The following is a 21,481-nucleotide window of genomic DNA, read 5'->3' on the forward strand; positions in this document are numbered from 1 at the left end:
ATTTCACCCATCTCTGCAGCCAGGCAGTGCACGGCTACTGGTCAGCAGTCCTAGCTAAGAGCTTGCTTTCTTCCCCGTGTTTGAGAACAGGGGAAATGAGTTTCAAAGCCTTGGCTGGGCCACGGCATCCTGACTGGCCAGTGGGAAGTCAGATCAGAAGTGGAGTCGGCTCTGCGGGAGCCCCGTGGACACCGGATGGCATTGGTGTCCCAGGCCATGGACCCCGAAAAAGGCAGAGGTCACAGCTCTGCCACTGCCTGGTTTTAAGGCCTTTGCCATGCAATGCAACCCTCAGTGGCTCACCCACAACAGGGAGGACAGCGCACGTGCCCACCTCGGAGGGGCTGTGGGGGACCTGGGGAGTGGGTGGGGTGGCAGTGCTTAGTGGCCTTCAAGCCCTCACAGCGGGGGGGTGGGGGGGTTCTGGCTCATCCTGTCTTGGCTGCGATGTATTTGGACACTTTTATGAGTCACTAATGCAGTCTGCCAGGGCTACAGGCACAGATGGGAGAGGCAGGGAGACAAGTGACCTTGCTTCTGCGACCTCCTCCCACTGGCCCACTGTACTCCGTGTCCCAGGAAACAGATGAAAAATGTTACTTCTATGGTCACTTTTGTCCCTGATCTTACAGAGTTTGATTGTTGCGACATCAAAGTAGGCCAGGGCCAAAGCAGAGACTGCAGGGCTCTTGCCTGGAGAGCGGAAGGTTCCAGATTGGAGGTGAGTGGGGGCTGGAGTTCCGGAGGCCCCCAGGTTTAGTCTCAGCACAGGAGGCGTGTACAGCACGCACCCTTCCCTCCACGTGGACAGGAATGAGAGTCTGGGGCCGCGCTGGGGAAGACAACAGGGAGGGTGAAGATGGTGCTTCCTTTCCTCCCCAGAGCCCTCATCCCTGTCCCCTCCCTCGGAGGCCCCTCCAGTGATGCTGCAGTGACAGGCCTGGGGGCCTCCCAGGCAGCAGCTCACCCCAAGGGGACCGGCTTGCTCTGCTTCTGGAACCCTTTCTGCGCCTCCCTGCCAGGAACCTCGGGCCCACGCCTGGGCCTTGCAGGGACCAGGGCACGCACCAAGGGTGCCGTGTGCCTTCCGAAGGTCCCTCCGCCTCCCCTGGCCAGTAGAAAAAGAGCAGGACATTGGGACTCTGCCTGCTGCAGATGATGAACTTGACCCTGTGGTGGAACTAGCTTTAACTTGCTGCATGGTATAGCAACTTCATCCATAAAACAAGGCCTGCTGCCAGACTGCAGGTCACAGGATCGATCACTCAAAAGTCCCGGAGTAGTGTGTATTTCAGAATAACTGGAAAAGTGGAATTTGAATTGGCCTCACATGAAAAATGGATAAATACTTGAGGCCATAGATACCCCAGTTATCTCGACTGTATGCTTGTATCGGAATTTCGCACCATGAATACGTACAACCACTATGTATCCATAAAAATTTTTTAAAATTCTAAAAATACAAAGAAATAAAAACAGATGTGTCTTGAACAGTGAGTGCAGCTAATGGCTCGTGGAACTGATTAGAATAAAGCAGATAAAAGACAAATACAATTCTTGGAAAATTTTATTGCCAAATGAGCTACCGGCTAGAACCGAGCGAGACTTTGAGCGCTTGCAAAATAAACTCAGACATCCACGGGCAGGAGCGTCCAGGCATCTATAGGCAGGAAGCAGGACAAGGCTCCTCTTCCCTCTTCAGATACAGCCAGTGGGGAACTGGAGAAGGAAGGGCCTCCGAGAGGGGCGTCCAAGGAAAACACCCCACTGAGGAGACTCAGCGTTTGTGCCTGGAAGACATGAAACTGTGATTCCAGAGAACAGATCCTGAGTTTTCTACTATAACAATGAATCTGATTCATTGATTATGATTAAAAATAACACTTTTTTTTTTTGAGACAGAGTCTCACTTTGTTGCCCAGGCTAGAGTGAGTGTCGTGGCGTCAGCCTGGCTCACAGCAACCTCAATCTCCGGGGCTCAGCGATCCTACTGCCTCAGCCTCCCGAGTAGCTGGGACTACAGGCATGCGCCACCATGCCCGGCTAATTTTTTATATATATATATTTTTAGTTGGTCAATTAATTTATTTCTGTTTTTGGTAGAGACGGAGTCTCGCTCAGGCTGGTTTCGAACTCCTGACCTTGAGCAATCCGCCCGCCTCGGCCTCCCAAAGTGCTAGGATTACAGGCGTGAGCCACCACGCCCGGCCTAAAAATAACACTTTTTAAAATAGGATTTTTGTCCATACTAGAGGCAAACAATTGTCAGAGACTATAATTAAATAAATGATGACTATAGTGGTAAGAAAAGTCCCAGGGCTAGGACCCCCACGCTTCCTTCTGACGGTGGAGTTGTGATGGAATAAGCGAAATGTCTGCAGGCTCTTTCCCGATTCAGCAACCCCTACTAGTCCCAGCTACTTGGGAGGCTGAGGCAGGAGGATCACTTGAGCCCAGGAGTTTGAGGTCTCACTGAGCTAGGCTGACGCCATTGCACTCTAGCCCGGGCAACACAGTGAGACTTGGTCTCAAAAAAAAAAAAAAAAAAAAAAAAAGAAACAAAACAAAACAAAAGAAATGATCTGTGTACAGACTAAAAGAAAACAGTGATCATAAAAATGTGAATGTATTCAATGTGCCCACCAGAAGACAGGTAATTTCATATTTGTTAAGTATCCAAGGTCCAGCAATATAATGTTTATAAAAGATAACTGTAAAACAAAGTGACCAAGAAAGACTATGTGTAAACAGACGAATGACAACGGATCTCCGGAACTAGAAAAGATACTTTAGACGTTTCAGGAAGTGCAATGAGGCCAGAAAATGAACAAAGTGGTATAAACTTTTAAGAATAAGTAGATAACCATTTTTTTTAAATATTAGTGCTTACCTGGAGAAGCCAAGAGACCCTGAGGAAAGGCTACTCAGTTGAGGGGACCCACGTGAGTGACTGCACAGGTAGCACCCCACTTTTCGTGCTCTGTGGACCCCCACCCCAACCGCTGTGTTTAAAACAAGCAGGCCTGGCCACACAGGAGGCCTCAGAATATATTTCTTGACGTACTAAGTAAAGCCACCATTTCATGTCATGATGTCATGTCATATTCATTTGGAAGATGTAATAATTCTGAGCCCGAATGCACCTCAAATTATACAGGTGCCTCCACCTAGAGAGAGCAAAAGTCATCAGAATGACAGGTGACAGGGACGCCTCCCCAGGGGTAGCGGGCATCTTTGCAGGCACCTCTCACAGGGAGTAAGAGCGCTCACAGGCCCAAATCAGGAAGGGCTGGAAAGGGGCGCTCAGGTAACACCTCCTCCCAGTGCACCTGTGGCGCCCACACCCAGCCCCAGGGGGAGGGTCGAGGTTCAAGGACTGCTTTCTCAGGAGACTCCAGCCCATATTTGGGAATTGACTGTGCATTAGAGAATTCACCTGGGCCGGGCAGCAGGAGGAAGGTGGTGGAGGAGGAAAGAATGGCAAAGCCTCAGAGGCACAGGAAGGGGGGCGGAGGGGGGAGCCACCAGTGCGTGCGTCTGTCCTTCCTTCCTTCCTCTGTCCTCCCCAGGCGAGCTCAGTTGCCTTGTCTCACCTCTTGCCTGGCCTCAAAACCACCCTTCTGTTCCTACTTTTTTTCCCCCCATTTGGCTTGTGTTTTTCTCCATGTTTCTCTTTTTCTTCTCCCTTCCCTCATTTCCCTTCCTGCATCTTTCTCACCTCTCTCCACTGGCCTTCATGTAGAAATGAGGTGCAGTCACGGGCCACATAGAGATGTTTGGTCAACGACAGACCACATGTACAACGGCGGTCCCATAAGCTTATAGCACTGTATTTTTACTGTACTTTTCTATGTTTAGATATGCTTAGATACACAAATACTCACCACTGTGTTACAGTGGCCTACAGTATTCAGCACAGTAGCATGCTGCACAGGTTTGTAGCCCAGGAGCAAATGCTACACCAGCCCAGGCGTGTAGCAGGCCACACCATCTAGGTTTGTGTAAGTGCACTCCGTGATGTTCCCATGCCGACGGAATCTCCTAATGACACATTTCTTAGAGTGTGTCCCTGCTGTTAAGCGATGCATGTCTGTATGTGTCAATTGTTAAGTTTATGCACAGAATCTTTACTTCCTGATTTCAAGAGTCTAATGAACTACGTACATGGCTTATGTATTGTCTCCGTTTCTGTCTCCCCCATCTCGCTGTCTCTCTCTCACGAACACACACAAATGAATAATTCTTTCACAGGCCTGGGGGAGATGCAGCGCGTTACATTTGCACCTTTGTTGACTATGTGATTTTTCTGGAATTTGTCCTAAGCAAGAAATTGGAGGTATGCCCAGAATGATCATTATACTGTTGACAACAATAGCAAATGATGCGAATGTCATGTGTTCAGAAGAGGGGCCAGGCTGAATCAGTGATGGGACATTATTCAGGTATCACAGGTGGAAAAGATCTTCTTTATATGATGGGGTTTGGGAGGGGGGACAACAGACCAATGAGCAAATATATAAGACCATTCCTGAGTGCTAATGACATATAAAATGGGGCAGTGGTCTGGGGGTTATTTGGCAGGTGGAAGTGGGGTGAGGACACTAAGACAGGTGTATCTTGCAGGTATCTGACACTCCACTTGCCCTAAATTCAACCCTTCACATTTCCTGCCCAAACCTGTCCACTCCCCATTCAGGTACATGCTGCCACCACCTGCTGCTTAAGCCACTTATCATATGAGGGTCGCCTCTGACTCCTTCTTCTCCAGTCTCTGTTAGCTCAACCAGCTCCACAGCTCCAGACCTGCCTGGTTTTCCGTTCTGCCTGTTGCTACCGCAGCTGAAGCTGCCCTCTACTCACAGCTGCATGGTAGGCATGTAGCAAAATTGGAAACCTCATCCACTTAAACATAGATTAATCGGTGACCCAGTAATTCCACTTCTAGGTGTATACCCAAGAGAAATAAAAATGTATGTCCACACAAAAGTTTGAACAGGAATGATTGTAGCAGTGTTATTCACAATAACCAAAAAGTAGAAACAACCCAAACACTCATTGATTGATGAATGGATAAATAAAATATGGCATATATACATGATGGACTATTATTTGGTAACAAGAAGAAATGAAGCAGCGATAGAGGGTATGACATGGAGCAACCTTTTAAACATGCTGAGTGAAAGAAACCAGGCAGAGAAGATCCTACATAGTCTGATTTGCACTTGCACGAAATGGCCAGAATAGGTCCTTCTATACAGAGAGAAAGTAGACTCTTGGCTACGTAGGGCAGGAACGGGGTGGGGACATTGGGAGGTGATGGCTGAGGAGTATGGGGTATTTTTCTTGGGCAATGAAAGTATCCTAAAGTTGATTGTGGCTTGGATATGGACCTCTGTGGCTGTCCTGAAAGCCATGGAAGTGTATGTTCAAGTGAGTGGATCATACGGCGTGTGAATTACTTTTCAGCAAATCTATTACAAACCCCCGTCCCATCAGCAGTGAGCCAGTCATGGCCTTAGATGATGCCGGTCCCAGCTGCTCTGCTGGGCCCTTTCTGAAGTCCTGATGATTTCCAGGGTCATGAGCAAAATAAAATGCTTCTTATAAGTCATAGTACTGGGACAGTCAGTACCTGGGGTGGCTGATGGCCCCTCGGTAGACGGAGGGCGTCTGGTGAGGGGCATGCCAATGGCAGGGAAGGGGGCCTTGTCGCCTTGCCAGGAGGACTGCGTGGGGGGGCAGCTCTCTCCTGTCCCTATTCCACTGGGGGGCCTACAGACAGGCCCCCGCCCCCAGCCCTGAGGGAGTCGGTGACTGTTCTGGTCCCTTTAGACTTGTGCATCCACATCCGTCACGGCATTCAACCAACACCGCCTCCTGCCTCTTGCTTTTGCCAGGAGGAGGCGCGGGGTCACACACACCTGTGTTCCTGTCCAGACCTGCGGAATTCACAGCGGGGGACGTGGGCGTCTCTCTGCTCTGTGTGTTGGGCAGCTTCCTCTGGACTCGGGCTCCGTTCCGGACCCGAGACGTCAGGTGGGTCAATGGGCAGTGGGAGCGAAGCCTCACCACAAGCCCATTGTTTCCAAACATTTGATGTGTGGCCAAGAGGGAGAACAGCTCCTTTTGGGCGTATTGCCTGCTCGAATTCTTGGCTCATTTTGAACCAAGGCAATTGAGGAAATTGTCTTTTTCGTTTGGATTTTAAAGAGCTTTTTTCATAAAAGGGAACTTAGCCCTTTGCCAAATATGTTTCAGACCTATTCTGCGTTCTCTTTCATCTTTTGACTTTGTGGGGTGTGTGTGTTATACAAAATGTGTGGCTGGATTTATTATTCTTTATTATTCTTTTCCTTGGCCTCCTGTGTTTTGTCCCTGCTTAGAAAGGGCTCCTGAGTTTGAGCGTGCAATTCAGTTTCAAACATCTGAACCTTTAACCAGGCGATTCTTGTGTCTGACTCTGTATGGAATTTTATCTCAGCTCTGACATGCTTTGTGCTGATCAATATTTCATCTTTCAAAGAGGAACATGAATTTCCAAGCCTCAGAGCTCCTCGCTGTCACCACGGCAGGCCCTAAATGCAGAATAGGATGGAGTTCTGCTCCACCGCAGAGATTGGCTTGGACAGACAGGTATGGGGACCTGAGGTCACACATAGGAGGGGAAACTCTGATGAGGAGGTAAGCAGAACCAAGAATGCTTACCTGGGACAGGTGTAAACACAGGGACTAGGGAATGGGGGGCCAATAGTGATCAGTGCTGGCTCTTCCACTCATTCATGTCCACTGTTCAACCCACAGAGGTAACTTAGGCCAGCTGATGCCTGTGACCCGGCGTGTTTGGTGGCAGCTCCTGTCAGCTGGTGGCCCCCCAGGTCCTGGTCCATTCACCACTCATGACCTCCCCTCCCCTAGGGCCCCTTGGTCCTTAAGTCTCTGAGCCTGGCTGTTTGCTGATTCCTCCTACCTCTGTGAGCAGGGGTCACATAACGAAGCCCCAACAGAAATGACCATGGAGAAGACTTCACTTCCAGCTGGGTCGGTCTAAAGTCTAAAGCACAGAACCTCAGAAAGTCAGCAGGTGTGGAACCAGGGCTGAGGGATTTCTGTGACTGGCGGCCGCTGGCACTCCTGTGGTCTTCTGAGGGCTGGTGGGATCCCATCTGAGGAGCCCCTCACGTGAGCAGCATCAGAGAGGCCAGGCTTACCTCACAAAGGGGCTGCTGTGACCACCTACCTGGGGAATAGAGCCGGAGGGGACAAGTGCCCAGAGTGAAGGCCCCAGCTGATGCCCTGACCAGGTGCAGGGTCATGAACTGAGCTTGCTGGGGACAGAGAGCAGGCAAGGGGGCCAGAACCAGTCAGCTCAAGTCCTCACCAAGGAGGACGAGACCACCTGTGGGCCAGGACGGTTGACTCAGGGTCCAGGAGCCAGGAGCGTGGACCAGAGGTGAGTCTGTGGCGTAGCTGTGTCCTGGGTGCCAGAGCGGCCTCCAGGTATGCCCTGGGGAAGTAACTCGGAGATCGCGCTCGGAGCAGGAGGCCTTACGCACCCGAGTTAACTGCTCGCGTCCCACCTTTATCAGATTAGTATAAAACGTGGAGTGAGAAGCAAGACAGTGAGATGGAACACGCTTAAGACGTGGGGCAAGCGGGGTGGGGGTGGAGAGAACACGCTGCCTGGTCCCAGGTCTGCGATGTTCGGGTTTCCTAGCTCTCCATGGCATCGGCTCCCTGCGGAAGGTGGGCGTGGGGTTTGGGCAGACCACAGCAGAGGTTTGAGCAAGGGGTCCCACAGCTGGAAGGTTCTTGTCAGTAACCCACACTAATTTATAAGACAGAGGTGTACCTGGGCCTGCGTCCACTCCAATTAATCTGCACAGCTGAGGATTTGATTTGCATTTCTGCGGGAGAGCATGCGTGGGGCCAGAATGGTGTCATCAGACAGTGGCCAAATTAAGACCTTATGAGTATTCTGGCTGCCTGCATTTCATTTCTATCTAGTGCCTAATGAAGATGAGGTGTCTCTTACTTTTGCCATCATGTTCTAGGTTCAACTTAGATACACTCTACACTCCACATAGCTTTCATCAACACAGCTTATGAATTCTGCCTACATCTCTCAAGCTATTTGCTTACTCACTCCCTATACTTAACACACCTTAACCTATTGTCTGCGTCTTACAAACTATATCCTGTACATCCTGAGCTAAAAGCAAACGTATATCCCAAGCTGTTGTTATGTGTGTATGTCTGCTAGCTCAGGCGGTTACAAGATGGGGGGTAAGGGCAGGGCATGGGTTAACCATGTATGTGCTTGACTTCTTTGTGAGTTTCGTTTTCCTCCTGTATGAAGGAGTTATCATCATCGTACGGTCCCCATGGGAGATGGTGATGATTAAATGAGATTAATCATGTGAGGTGCGTGTGAAGCTCTCTGAACCCTGTCATTTTAGGTGACCCTCTAATCATGTGATTGGTTTGTCTGGCAGGCAAACTCCATCCTGAGGCCACCCGGGAGCCTACAAGAGTCACCTCATTAGCAGAAACTCAGGGGCGGCTGACAGGGGCTTGATATAAATAACAAAAGATGCTCCTATCACACCTCCATCACTCAGGGAGTTCCAGGAGTTTTAGGAGCTCTGTGCCAGAAAGCTGGGATGGAGACCAAATGTATATTTCTTGTTCTATCAAGTTATTACAACAACGTTAACAGAAGTTCCTTCCTTTTAGCCCACAGCAGTGCCGAGAGCAGCTGGGGTGCAGGGTCTTGCATCTGCAGAGGCAGCAGGGACCAGCCCTGCTCACAACCAGCCCAGCCCTGGGAGAACAGAAGGCTCCTGGGCTGTGCCCCCTTGGCTGAGGCACCATGGTCAGACTCTGCCAGGCCCTGCTGCTCCTGGTGGCCACTGCAGCCCTTGTGTCCAGAAACATCCAAGTCTGGGGCTCCGTGATGGTGACGAGGCCATTCCAAGACATCTCTGAGACCTATGTCTACGTGCAGCAGGCGCTCTGGCATGCCATGAAAGAGTATAACAAGGCCAGCGATGACAATTACAACTTTAGGGTGGTGAAGATTCTGAAAGCCCAGGAGCAGGTCCGTGGAGCATTCTCTCCTTGCTTTCTCCCTCAGCCAGAACGGCACCGTCAGCCATGGATGGTGCACCTAGGAATGGCAACCGCAGCGGAGAGACGCTTTTAGCCAAAATATATTAATTAAATTAATTAATTAACTTAAAATATATTAATTTAATTTTTTGTAGGAAAATTAACCATATTTCATCCTTTATTATTCTGGGATGGAGATGAAACCTAAAATATCCATTAACGTCACTTAAAATTGTTTATAGTCACATCACAAAGTAGAGGTAAGACCCCTGAAGGCAGCTCAAAGGGGCCAAGTGTAGGGCCATTTGCACATCGTCAGCGTGAGTCCAGGGGGGCTCATGGTCATAGCACGAGTCAGTCATAGCACAGCAAGGGAGTGAAGAGCCTGCTGACCTAGAAAGGGATCCAGGCTCGGCAGACTCCTCGTTACAGGAGAATGCCAACTCCCAGGCATAAGCAAAAGGTGTACCAGAAAATCACGCTGTTTTCTAGTTCACGCCTTTTGCAACCACCACGGCAATAACTAATTCAGGCAAAGATCATCAGTGAATCCTCCGACTCTCTCACTGGGTGAGAGAGTGTTTGGGGCGAATCCCCGCAGGGATTGCTTATTAGTTACAAAGGGGAGAAATGCCCTTGTAATCGGGGAATCTGCAGAGCGCGGCCCTCGCCAAAGGCGCTTCCCGCACTGGGCAGACGGGCATGGTGCAGCCTCACGCGCCGTGCTGAGCATTCCTGCCAGAACACCTCCCGATGTGATCAGAGGAACATTTAGATGAATCTACATCATGGGGCATTCTATAAGACCACTTAAAATGTGAATGTCATGAGAAATGGGGGAAAAGCTGAAGAACAGGAAACTGTTCTTCCTTAAAGGAGACGTTAAGAGGCACGGCAACTAAATGCAGTGGGAGGTCCTGTCGTTAGGATGGCTGGGGGAATTTGGATCCAGGCTGTGTCTGAGGAGAGAGCGTGGCACCAGTGTTAAATTGACTGTGGTTAGCCAGGGCTGCTGAGGTGGGTCGCAGCAGAGTGCTCTGAAGGGCCAGGCATGAGACCAGTCTGGCTGGAGTTGGAGGAATGAGACGGTGGCAGAGGTGAGCAGGTGACACTGGGCTTGGTGCATGGAGGTGCTGACAGGACCTGCAGTGCAGGGCACGTCTTCCAGCTCCTCCTCCTCCAGCTCATCTCCCTGGCACCTTCCCTTTGACCTTTCCTGTCCATCTCCAGGCTGCCAGGCAACCTGCGCTAGCCTCCTGCTTCTTGTCTGGTCAGGAGAGACGGTTAGGTGGGAGGCTGGGGCATCTGGCTTCTCAGCTGTCTCGCCATGCTCTGTGGGACCCTGGCTGCCTCCGTTCTTTGTGTGGGCCTGGCTGTGTGTTTGTAGTTCTTGGGCAGAGGATACCTGTGGCCAGGTGTGTGCCACCCACGGTGGCTCATGAATATCGACTGTCCCTGTTGTCTCCTGCATGTGTAGTACAATGCTCAGTGAAGTTCCCACCCTCTCTGGAACGATTCTATTTTCTTGGATTTCTCTTTATCTATGCTTCCCTACCTACACAGATAGCATACTGTTTCTGATTTATAGGCAGGTGGTTTACTAATACAATAAACCAAATACCCAGATATCTGAAAAATTATATATACCATTATATATAATACCAAAATTATATACCATTTTGTACTGCTTGCTGTTTTTTTCCATGAATGTACATTTTATTTTGTAGTTCACTGTGAGGTCTTGACAGCAGGTAAGAAGCCAAAAGAATCAAGTAGAAACAGTTTTTTTTTTTTTTAAATTTAGCACATTATGGGAGGTACAAATGTTTAGTTTACATATATTGCCTTTACCACACCCGAGTCAGAGCTTCAATGTGTCCATCCCCCAGACGGTGCACACTGCACCCATCAGGTGTGTATATACCCATTCCCTGCTCCCCCCACCTGCCTGACACCTGATGAATGTTACTACTATATGTGCATATAAGTGTTGATCAGTTAATATCAGTTTGATGGTGAGTACATGTGGTGCTTATTTTTCCACTCTTGTGACACTTCACTTAGCAGAATGGGCTCCAGCTCCATCCAGGATAATACAGGAGGTGCTATATCACCATTGTTTTTTGTGGCTGAGTAGAACTCCATGGTATACATATACCACATTTGATTAATCCACTCATGGATTACATCCATTCTTACAGATTAGTAGATAATCTTTATGTGCTATTCATATTAATCTGAGATTGTTTTTATACATATTTCCAATATTTTGTACTTGCCTGTCTGTTGTTTGTAGTTTAATTTTGCTTTCAATGTTTTTAAGATTTTTGAAAAAAACTTAACATAATAACATTTATCTTTCTCTTCCCATTTGTTGTTTTATGTCTTGCTTAAGAAGGCCTTTTCCAACCTGAGTACAACAGTTATAATTATTCTAAGATATAAGTTTAGCTCGTTAGTGTAGCTTAGATTTATTTTTGCTTATGGTGAGGGTACAGGATCTAACTTTAGGTTTTAAAAATCGAGAGGCAATTTTCCGAACCCTCTTTATAAAAGGGGCCTCTGTATTTTGAAAAGTCAGTTCTCCATAGACTAAATATTCAAATATGATTTGATCTGTTGTAAAATTCGCTTGATTCTTTTCCCTTGATCTGTTTATCTGCTCCTGGCCAGTATAGTAGTGTTGCCATTGAGTAGGATAAGTCCTCTATGTTATTTTTTTTTTTTAAACTTTTCAAAAAATAAGGATGGACATTTGTTCTTTAAAACTTTTTTATTGTGAAATCAACATAAACGCCTAAGTGTCAAGCAGAATGAACCGCTATAGAAAGGAACACTTATGATACTATTCCCCCCAGAGTCTAGCAAAAACATCTCGGGCCTCCCAGGCACCTGCTTGCACTGTCCCCTGCCCAGGAAGTGTCCTTTACCATGAACACTGCCTAAGCCTGCATTCCTTAACACCAAAGCTTTACCTGCTCTTTGACCTTTACATAAATGGAGCCCTCTGTTATGCAGTGTTTTGCTTGACCTTTGTCTTTCAATATTATGTTTGTGAGCTTCATCTATGTTGCTGCATGTAGCAAAAGTATGTTCATTACTTTTTTTTTGAAAATCAAGTGTTTCATTTCTTTTTATTTAAAAATTTTATTGAATACATTCAAGGTATACAGCATGATGTTTTGCTATACACATAGATAGTGAAATGTTACTATAATCAAGCAGATTACCATTATCTATCATCACACATATCTACTTCTAGCAAAAATCTTGAATACAACATACTATGTTTAGCTATAGTCCTCATATTGTACATTAGAGCTCTAGACTTATTCATCCTTACATACCTGCTACTTTTTAATCTTTTTGATTTACATCTTCCTATCTCCTCCCCCACTAATCTCACTCCTTATGTTAAGTGAAATAAGCCAGACATGGAAAGAAAAATACTGTATGGTCTCACTTATATGTGAAAATATTTTTTAATTGACAATAAGGATTGTACATATTCGCCACATACATAGTGATGTTTTGATATATATATAATGTACAGCGACCAGATCAGGGAAATTAGCATATCCATCATCTCAAACATTTATCATTTCTTTGTGTTGGGAATATTCGATATCCTCCTTCTAGCTATCTCAAATTATATATTAATAATATATTATAGTTAACTATAGTAAAGTCACCAGCTGCATTAACCTTTAACAAAAGAGTCAACCTGTCCCTTTGAAGCTTTCGAGCCAGGTATTAATTTCTCCTATCCAAATCAGAGTTCTAGATGGCATCTTCTTCCTATAGAAGGCTTTTTCATCTACCTCGACAATCTGTTCTGTAGGGCAGTCACCTTTATCGATGATCTGAGCTAGATCTTCTGGGTAACTTGCTGCAGCTTCTACATCAGTGCTTGTTGCTTCACCTTGAACTTTTATGCTATAGAGGTGGCTTCTTTCGTTAAACCTCATGAACCAATCTGAGCTGGCTTCCAACTTTTCTTCTGCACCTTCCTCACCTGTCTCAGCCTTCAAAGAATTGAAGAGAGTTAGGGCTTTGCTCCGCATTAGGCTTTAGCTAACAGGAATGTTGTGGCTGCTTTGATCTTCTATACAGACCACCCAAATTTTCTCCCTATTAGCAATAGCCTGTTTCTTTTTGTTATCATTCATGGGTTCACTGGAGTAGCACTTTTAATTTCTTTCAAGAACATTTCCTTTGCGTTCACAACTTGACTATTTGGCACAAGAGGCTTGGCTTTTGGCCTATCTCTGGTTTTGACATGCCTTCCTCACTAAGCTTAATCATTTCTAACTTTTGTTTTAAAATGAGAGATGTGGGATTGTTCCTTTCACTTAAACACTTAGAGGCCATTGTAGAGTTATTAATTGGCCTCATTTCAATATTGTTGTGTCTAAGGGAACAGGGAGGACCCAGGAAAAAAAGACGGATGTAGGAATGCCTGGTCTATGGAGCAGTAAGAACACATGCAACATTTGTTAAGTTCACCATGTTTATGGGTACAGTTTGCGGTGCCCCAAAACAATATTATGATGATAATATCAACAATAATATGATGTTACAATAGTAACAACAATGATCACTGGTCATAGATTACCATAGTAAATATAATAACAATAATGGACAAGTTTGAAATATTGTAAGAATTATGAAAATGTGAAGAGAGACATGATGTGAGCACATGCTGTTGGAAAAATGACACCAAATAGACTTACTAATGCAGGGTTGTCATAAACCTCCAATTTATAAAATATACAATATCTGCAAAGCACAATAAAGTGGAGTGCAATAAAATGAGGTATGCCTGTATTTGTGTGTGTGTGTGTGTGTGTGTGTGTGTGTGCCTTTGAGGTTGAGTATACATCTAGTAGAAGTAGAATTGCGGGATCAAAGAACGTGTAGATCTCTGTCTCTGACCTCTAACCCCCAATTTAAAGGGCTCACGTGAGAAGGTCAAATCCACTAGGTTAATCTGCCTGTCTTAAACTAACTATGCCATGTAGCATAACCAGATCACAGGAGTGAAATTTGAATAGTCACAGTCCTAGGGATCCCATAGGGCAGGTACACCAGGGGGCAGAAATGTGGGCAGCATCTTAGAATTCTGCCTGCCACACTCATTTTGTTTCAGTGCCCAGGCAACTATTCTAGAATTTCTCAAAGGTTTATTATATATTTTCAATTTTCTCTGATTCTTCTGGGACGAGTTGTTGTGCTTAACTTGGTCCTTCTTTTAAACATGTTCTTTCCCCCAAGTCTTGTGTATCTTGTTTTCTTGTTGTTGATAGTTTAATAAAGTCTGCATTTGTTTCTGTGCATTTTCACTTCCCCATGAGGCCTTCCTTGAACAGAGGGACTGGCAGGGGGCCCTGTGCAGGCAGGATGCCCTGAGCGGCTACATAACATTCAACAAGGTGTGGATCACTGAAACCACCAAGAACGGGAGGTTTTAGAGAGAATCCATATACTCCAAGCAAGTCTCAGTTTTGGGGCATCTTTTTATTCCCTCAATATCTCTTGGCTAGGTGTGAAGATGCTGTAAGCTCAGATGATTATTTCTCAAGCTTCAATAAGCAAATCATTAGCTTTCCCAGGAAAACATTCCTTGGGCAATAGTTTTTCCGATTTATCTTGAAGACGGTTGCCATTACTTTAAAATTAAATATCATGATGAGAGAGACAGAGACAGAGTCAGAGATGTCAAGGTAAGAATCTCCCCATGTTACCCCAAAAATTCTGGCAAGGGAACTGTAGAAGGGGAGCAAAGAGACATTCTTTGCCCTAAGCAGTCAGTTGCATGTTTATTTACCAGAGATGACAATTGATTCTATGTATTATTTTATATATCTAATTTTTAAATTACTCATCGACAGGTGACAGATAGTTTGGAGTACTATATTGAAGCCCAGATTGCTCGAACAATGTGCAAGAAATCTTCAGGAGATGTTGAAAACTGCTTATTTCAAAAGAGTCTGCAAATGCAAAAGGTATGTACCTGAGACAAGTGGTGATAGTGGTAGTGGGGTGGTGGCTCTGGTTAGATTTGTGTACCAGAGAAGACTCCTAGGACCAATCCTGCTTTAATTTTCTATATTCTATTAGTTTTCCATATTCTGTTCATATTCAGTACTGAAGATGGCCAGGTTCCCCCATTCCACCAACACACACAGGTAAACATACACACTTAGTGGCTTAAAGCAAAATCAATTCTATTCTGCAGTCTGGGCTGGGTTCTGCTGGACAACTATTTTGTCCCCGATGGTGTCTGCTGGGGCAGCTCTGCTCCAGATAGCTGTCTTACTCACGTGTCTGGTGCCTCAGCTGGGATGGCTGAGACAACCGGGGGCTTGCCAGGCATCATTTCCATTCTGCCCAGGGACAGAATGCCCGTAGGGCCAACTCATAGGGTTCTCAGTCATCCTGATTTGTTTGGGACTGAAGGGTTTCCTGGAATGTGGGCTTTTGAGTGCTACACCAGGGAAATCTCAGGCAAACCCAGAAGAGTCAGTCATCCTACACTTGGACATCCTCACAACGTGGTGCTCTCAAGGGAGCCAAGCTTCTTAAATATCTTCTAAAAGGAGGGAGCAGAATGTTCCCCTGTTCTGGCAGGGAAGGAATCGATGGCAGCCATCCGATGCACCATCTACCGTGTTTGGTGCTGGCTCAGTACAAAGCATGGCATGACCTCTGCCCAGCCGAAGTCCTTGAAAGAGGGTTCCTCTCGGTGCCATGGCCCCACAAGGGTGTGGTTGCTTCGGAGCAGGGAATGTCCTGCTGAGTCCAGTAGTCCGGCTGCTGTATGGAAGTCCTGGGCAGCATTGGGATAGAGACCAAAGACTCCCAGCCCGATGGTCTCACAGGCTCCACGGAGCCTGGTATGTCCAGTGTACTGCTTCTTCATGTCAGAGATGGGGGTAACCCCATCCCGGCTGGGGTGTAGCCAGGCCTCATGCCCGGGGGGCCAGTTTATCACAGAAGGGCCTGCCTTAATAAAAAGTTCCCTTACTCTTCTGTTTGATTAACAGGGATACATTTTAGATTTAAATTTAATCTTCTTAAGTGTACATAAATATTTTCCAAAAGTACATTCTCATAAAAATGTAAATGATAAAAGTGATGGCATGCCCCTGGGGCCCCCAGATGAAGTCCCAGCCTCATCCCCTGGCCAGGAGCTACCACTGGGATCCTTTGAATATCCTCAAGATCATTTCACTATAAATTTATAAAAATCAATATAGCCTTTCTTCTTCTTTTTTTCTATTTTAAATAGCTGCTGATATACTGTGTGTTTTTTGATGCAACTTCCTTTTTTGGCTTTTCCCATTTGTCTTGGCAATCTTCTCATAGAAGTTACGTCCAATTTTTCTCTTTCATACATGATGCTGCATTGAAAGTCTTTATACATGTAGTTTTTACCACAGAGATTTTGCAACCATTATCATTTATTGCATTAATTTTAAATATCTATTTCTTTTCTAAAATTTATTTTTAACTAGATTAAAAAAAGACTTATTTATTAATTTTTTTTAGATTCCACATCTAAGTGAGATCATGTAGTATTTTTCTTTCTGTATCTGGCTTATTTCTCTAAAAATAATGTCTTTGAAGTTCATCCATATTGTAGCAAATGGTAGAATCTCTTTTTTAAAGGCTGAATAACATTCCATTGTGTATCTATACCGTAATTCCTTTATTCATTCATCCATTGATGGACATTTAGGTTGTTTCCATATCTCGGCTATTGTGAATCGTGTTGCAATGAACATGAGAGTGCAGATATCTTTACAAGGTGATAATTTTATTTCCAGAGCTATGGCTGAGTCCTATGGTAGTTCTAGTTTTAATTTCTTTAGGGACCTCCACAATGTTTTCCATAATGGCTGCACCAATTTACATTCCTACCAACACTGTACACGGGTACAGTCTTTTCTCCACACTCTCACTGACATTTGTTAGCTCTTGACTTTTTGATAATATCCATCCTTAATGGGTGTTATTAAATATATATTTTAAAAATTAAATGTTGCACACCCATTCGTTGTCTCTCTTAAAGATAGATGATCGATCTTCTAAAATTGGTGAGTTAACATTCCTACCTGTGTTTTAAAACTTTTATCTATGTATGTAGAGTTTTATGTGTTTTTCAAAATTTACATAAATTTTAGAACTTTCTTTTATTTTTTTCACTCAACAATATGTTTTGAGATGTATGCATGTTGGCATAATTTGCTATTATTTACTTATGCCAAATGATTTCTTGGGCCAGTTGATGTATATAGAAATTGTTTTAATTACTGTTCATTAAACTATTATATGACAATACATTTTATTTAACCACTCCTTATTTTGGACACTTTTGGCCGTTTTCAGTTTTTCACTTTTAGCGACAATGCTGCAGTGAAGTCTGCTGCCTGCCAACTGTACCAAGGGGCGGCGCTGGGGCTGGGGCTGCTGCCTACAGCATGTACAGCTTCAGCCTCAGCGGGGCAGCCATGCGTGATGATTCACGTTTGCTCTCCAAAGTGGTTAAACTAGCACAGCTGCCCTCAGTGGTGCGCGCAATTGTTCACCCACCCACAGCCTTGCCAGCACCTGGAGAGTGTCTTTAATTTTTCCATTCTGATATATGTGAAATGTTACTTCCTCATTTCACCTTGCATCTCCCTGACTTCTAGCAAAGTGAGATGTTTTAATATTCCTAGGTTTCCACTTCTAGGACTCGCTTTTTAATATCCTTTCTCCTGGAGCAATCAGACAGCCCCCTTCAGTACCTATGGCCTAGGGTGGAGGAACACAGCCAGCCCGCTGCAACCCCCTGCCCTCCCTCTCCTGTTGCTTCCTGCTTTCCTGCTTTTATCCTCCATTGGCCACCCCAACCTGGCATAGTCCATAGAGGTCATAGGGCCGCAGTGCCCACTGGAGCAGCCCATGGAGGTCAGTCTTTCAGGTGGAGACAGGAGCAGTGTGGACCTGGAAGGACAGATGGAAACAATCCATCTCAGGGCAGTGGTGGAGACGTGAGATGAGTGTGAGTCTATCAGTAGTTACTGGGGCTCCTCAGGTGGTGCTGGTTGGGTTGGTGGAGGTGATCAGATTTTGGATGTATGAAAGGTTTGCTGAGAATGTGCTGACGAATCGGCCATGGAGTGTGAGAGGAGGAAAACCGAGGATGACTGTAGGTGTGAGGAGCTTGGGGACAGTTTACGGGCGTGGCTTTCTCTTAGGATCCCATCCTCTATGTTTAATTTACATTTAATAAACTTTCACTGCCTTTCTTTCATTCGCTTCTTATCATGTGGAGATTTTCCTCTGTCTCTGTCCTTGCACGAGACCCTTCCCTGTTTGGTAGAATTGCTACAGGTGGGCACTTACCTGTTTTCTTGGATTCTCCATTGGGATTTAGAAAGGAAGAAAGGGTAAACATCTGGCCTCCTTGGAAATTAAATTTTAAATCTTATTATTTTAAATAGCTATTGGCCTGATTTTTTCAATGTAGATAATTTGGAAATTTTCAAAATCTTGAGTATCTTAAAATTATAAATATCCTATATAAAGCTTACTACTGTCAATATATTGTTATCTATCCTAGTTTTTTCCTATATTTTATATAACATTTGTATATTATATAAATATTTTATATTATATTTACATATCACATAATAATAAATATATTATATTTATATTTTTGTGTAGTTGGGAGCATACTGAACACTGTTTCATAATCTAGATTTTTATTTAATAATAAAATCCAAGCATCTCCAAAATGCTAAAATTATTTGAGACCATCATGTAATGAAACTATTTTGATTTCATTTTATGGTGCTGTCACATATTATTTAGCCAATCCCTGAGAATTGATTATGTAAGGTTTCCCCCCTAATTTTTAGCTATATGAACAGTGGCTTTTTTTTTTAATTTTAGCAAAATTTCAGTTTATTTCTGGTAGCATTAAACTGGACCAGACTAGTGTTACAATGAATAGTCTTATTTTTTTTTTTTAATTTTTTTTTTATTTTGGCATATTATGGGGGTACAGATTTTAAGGTTTCAATAAATGCCCATTTCCCCCCCTCCCCCCAAAAGTCTGAGTCTCCATCATGACCATCCCCCAGATGGTGCACATCTCACTCATTATGTATGTATATACCCACCCCCCTCCCCCTCCCCCCTCCCACCTGCCCAATACCCTATTACTGTAGTACCTATGTGTCCACTTAAATAGTCTTATTTTTATTTGCATGTATATCTGATCATTGTTTCCTTGTGTAAGCAAAGGTCTCAGAAATTGAATTACTCATCCGATATTTTTTCACCTTTTAACAATCTTAATATACATTGCTAAAATGTCCTCTACTGATCTGGATAATTGGGTTTTTCAGTTCCTCTGTTTGCTGATTCTTTTCTATCTACCTTGGCTTGTCCAGAAGTTAAATAACCAATTAGTCAACTCCTTGTTAAGCCCAATGCCCACTCTCTCGCTTCCCACCACTGCCAGGCACCAGGGCACCCCTAGATATCTCCTCCCACGTGGGTGCATCGAAGAGGCCCAGACTCAGTTCTTGAATGGCCCATCTGGGTTGCTGGCCATGTGTCCTGTTTTCTCCCTCAAACTATTCCTACACCTGTGCATGTTATACAATTTTACTTGATGCACTCAATCACATTTACATTGATGTCATGGAGGGATTCTAACTTTATATTTTTATTCTAACTGAACAAAAATTTTTAAGAGAGAGAGAGAGAAGGGAAACAATGTTCTCATTCTAAAGAGCCCAAAGCCATGAACCTAAAGCCCCACTTGTTCTGTAGGACTCTGAGATGGATCTATGTGTTTCCTCCCAGCTCTCCAGCTGCAAGCTTTTCTTCTTCATTGCTGGCAAAGTTTCGACCTGCTCGTCTCCCTGAGGCATGCAAGACCCTGTACTATTGTCATGTCGGGTTTTCTGGGCAGGACCCACTGGGCCCTCCATGCAGCACAGGGTCTACTTGGGTTACAGGGTGTGGGCATGGCTGGTTGGAGGCCAGAGCTGGAGACAGGGATTTCCCCAGGATAAGCAGTTCCTGGGCTCTGACCCTGGCTCTCTGTGGGTGAATGACGCCATGCCCATGATGGCTCAGGTCAAGCGGGGAGAGTTGAGGAAGATCCATGGTAGTGAGTGGGCCAACTCCTCTGCCACCGGGTTCCAGCTTGGCGGCTCCGTGGGCTGCAGGGCCATGGCTGACTCAGAGAGCATCTTAGCTCTCCTGAAGCCAAGAGCTGGGAGCTAGAAGTAAGAACTTCTATTTTTTTTCCTCTTATACAAGCTAATTATTATTTTTGTCTCTTTTAGACATATATTTGCATCTTTATGGTTAGATCCAAACCATGGAAATTTGAACTCACTCTCCTAAAGAAACAGTGCAGAGATTACTAGTTATCTCCTACCATACTCTGCTACACTCGCTTCCATGTTAAAGAAGAAGCAAAGACACTCGCAAGACATTCGAACAACACAGCTGACCATGGCCTCCTTTTTGTGGCCTTTTTGCTTTTGTGTGTTCTTCAAGGACTGAAGCTGAGGACGTGTGGTGTGTTTTGACAGTGCTGGGCAGACTCTTTTAGCTGGCAGCTTCACCCACTAGCAGGGACAATCTGCCAATAAATGGAAGCAGTGTCTACACCTCACCAAACTCGGAGTACAAATTACTTCTCACTTGCAGCTCCGTCTGGATCACTGACTAGAGGACCCAGCCCTCAATTGCTCCAAGCATGCATGGCACTTTATGTAAGGCTCTGAGGGTCTGGCTGCCTTATTCATCCATGGATTTCCATAGAGACTTCCCTTCCCTGCTCTCCTGGGAAGACACAACCCATTGGCTTAGAAACAGCTGGTTTTAAACCCCAGATACAGTGAGAGAGACAGTTGAGCCATTTGGAGATTTATGTTGATTTTGAATTGAGGCAGAAAAAAATACAAGAGTAATGGTGCATGGAGAGAAGGCTGCGTTTTTGTGTGTGTGTGGATGTGTACACGCACGTGTGAGTGTGTGTCCACTGTTGGATGTGTCAGCTATCTAACACTGCATGACAAACCACCTGGCTACTTAGCAGTTCAAGCAATTTACCTATGTATCTCATGATGCCCGTGAGTCAGGAATTTGGGGGTGGCTTGGTTGAGTGATTCTGGATGTCGCCTCCCACGAGGTGACCCAGACATTGACTGTGCTGCCGTTATCTGAAGGTTTCATTGACTGGAGAGTCCCCTGCGGAGGTGGCTCAGTCGGTGGCTGTTGCCAACAGGTCTCTGTTCTCCACCTGGGCCTCTCCGCGAGGCTGCTGTGGCTGGCTTCCTCCAGACTGTGTTTCCAGAGA

The 21,481-nt window shown here is 45.3% G+C and overlaps 2 long non-coding RNA genes across 2 annotated transcripts; one reads left to right on the forward strand and one right to left on the reverse strand.

Annotated features, from left to right (window-relative positions):
• Positions 1-1,553: 1,553 nt before the first annotated feature.
• Positions 1,554-7,159, reverse strand: LOC105857090 (uncharacterized). Its single transcript, XR_012912547.1, has 2 exons — positions 6,968-7,159; positions 1,554-1,790 (listed from the first exon to the last, which is right to left on the reverse strand). It is a non-coding gene; the product is annotated as an uncharacterized LOC105857090 (long non-coding RNA).
• Positions 7,160-7,245: 86 nt separating this feature from the next.
• On the forward strand, positions 7,246-20,799 carry LOC105857089 (uncharacterized). Its single transcript, XR_001147481.3, has 4 exons — positions 7,246-7,450; positions 8,734-9,097; positions 15,000-15,113; positions 20,460-20,799. It is a non-coding gene; the product is annotated as an uncharacterized LOC105857089 (long non-coding RNA).
• Positions 20,800-21,481: the final 682 nt, after the last annotated feature.

The sequence above is a fragment of the Microcebus murinus genome, chromosome 16, assembly GCF_040939455.1.
Source record: "Microcebus murinus isolate Inina chromosome 16, M.murinus_Inina_mat1.0, whole genome shotgun sequence".
In the NCBI taxonomy this organism is placed as follows: domain Eukaryota; kingdom Metazoa; phylum Chordata; class Mammalia; order Primates; family Cheirogaleidae; genus Microcebus; species Microcebus murinus.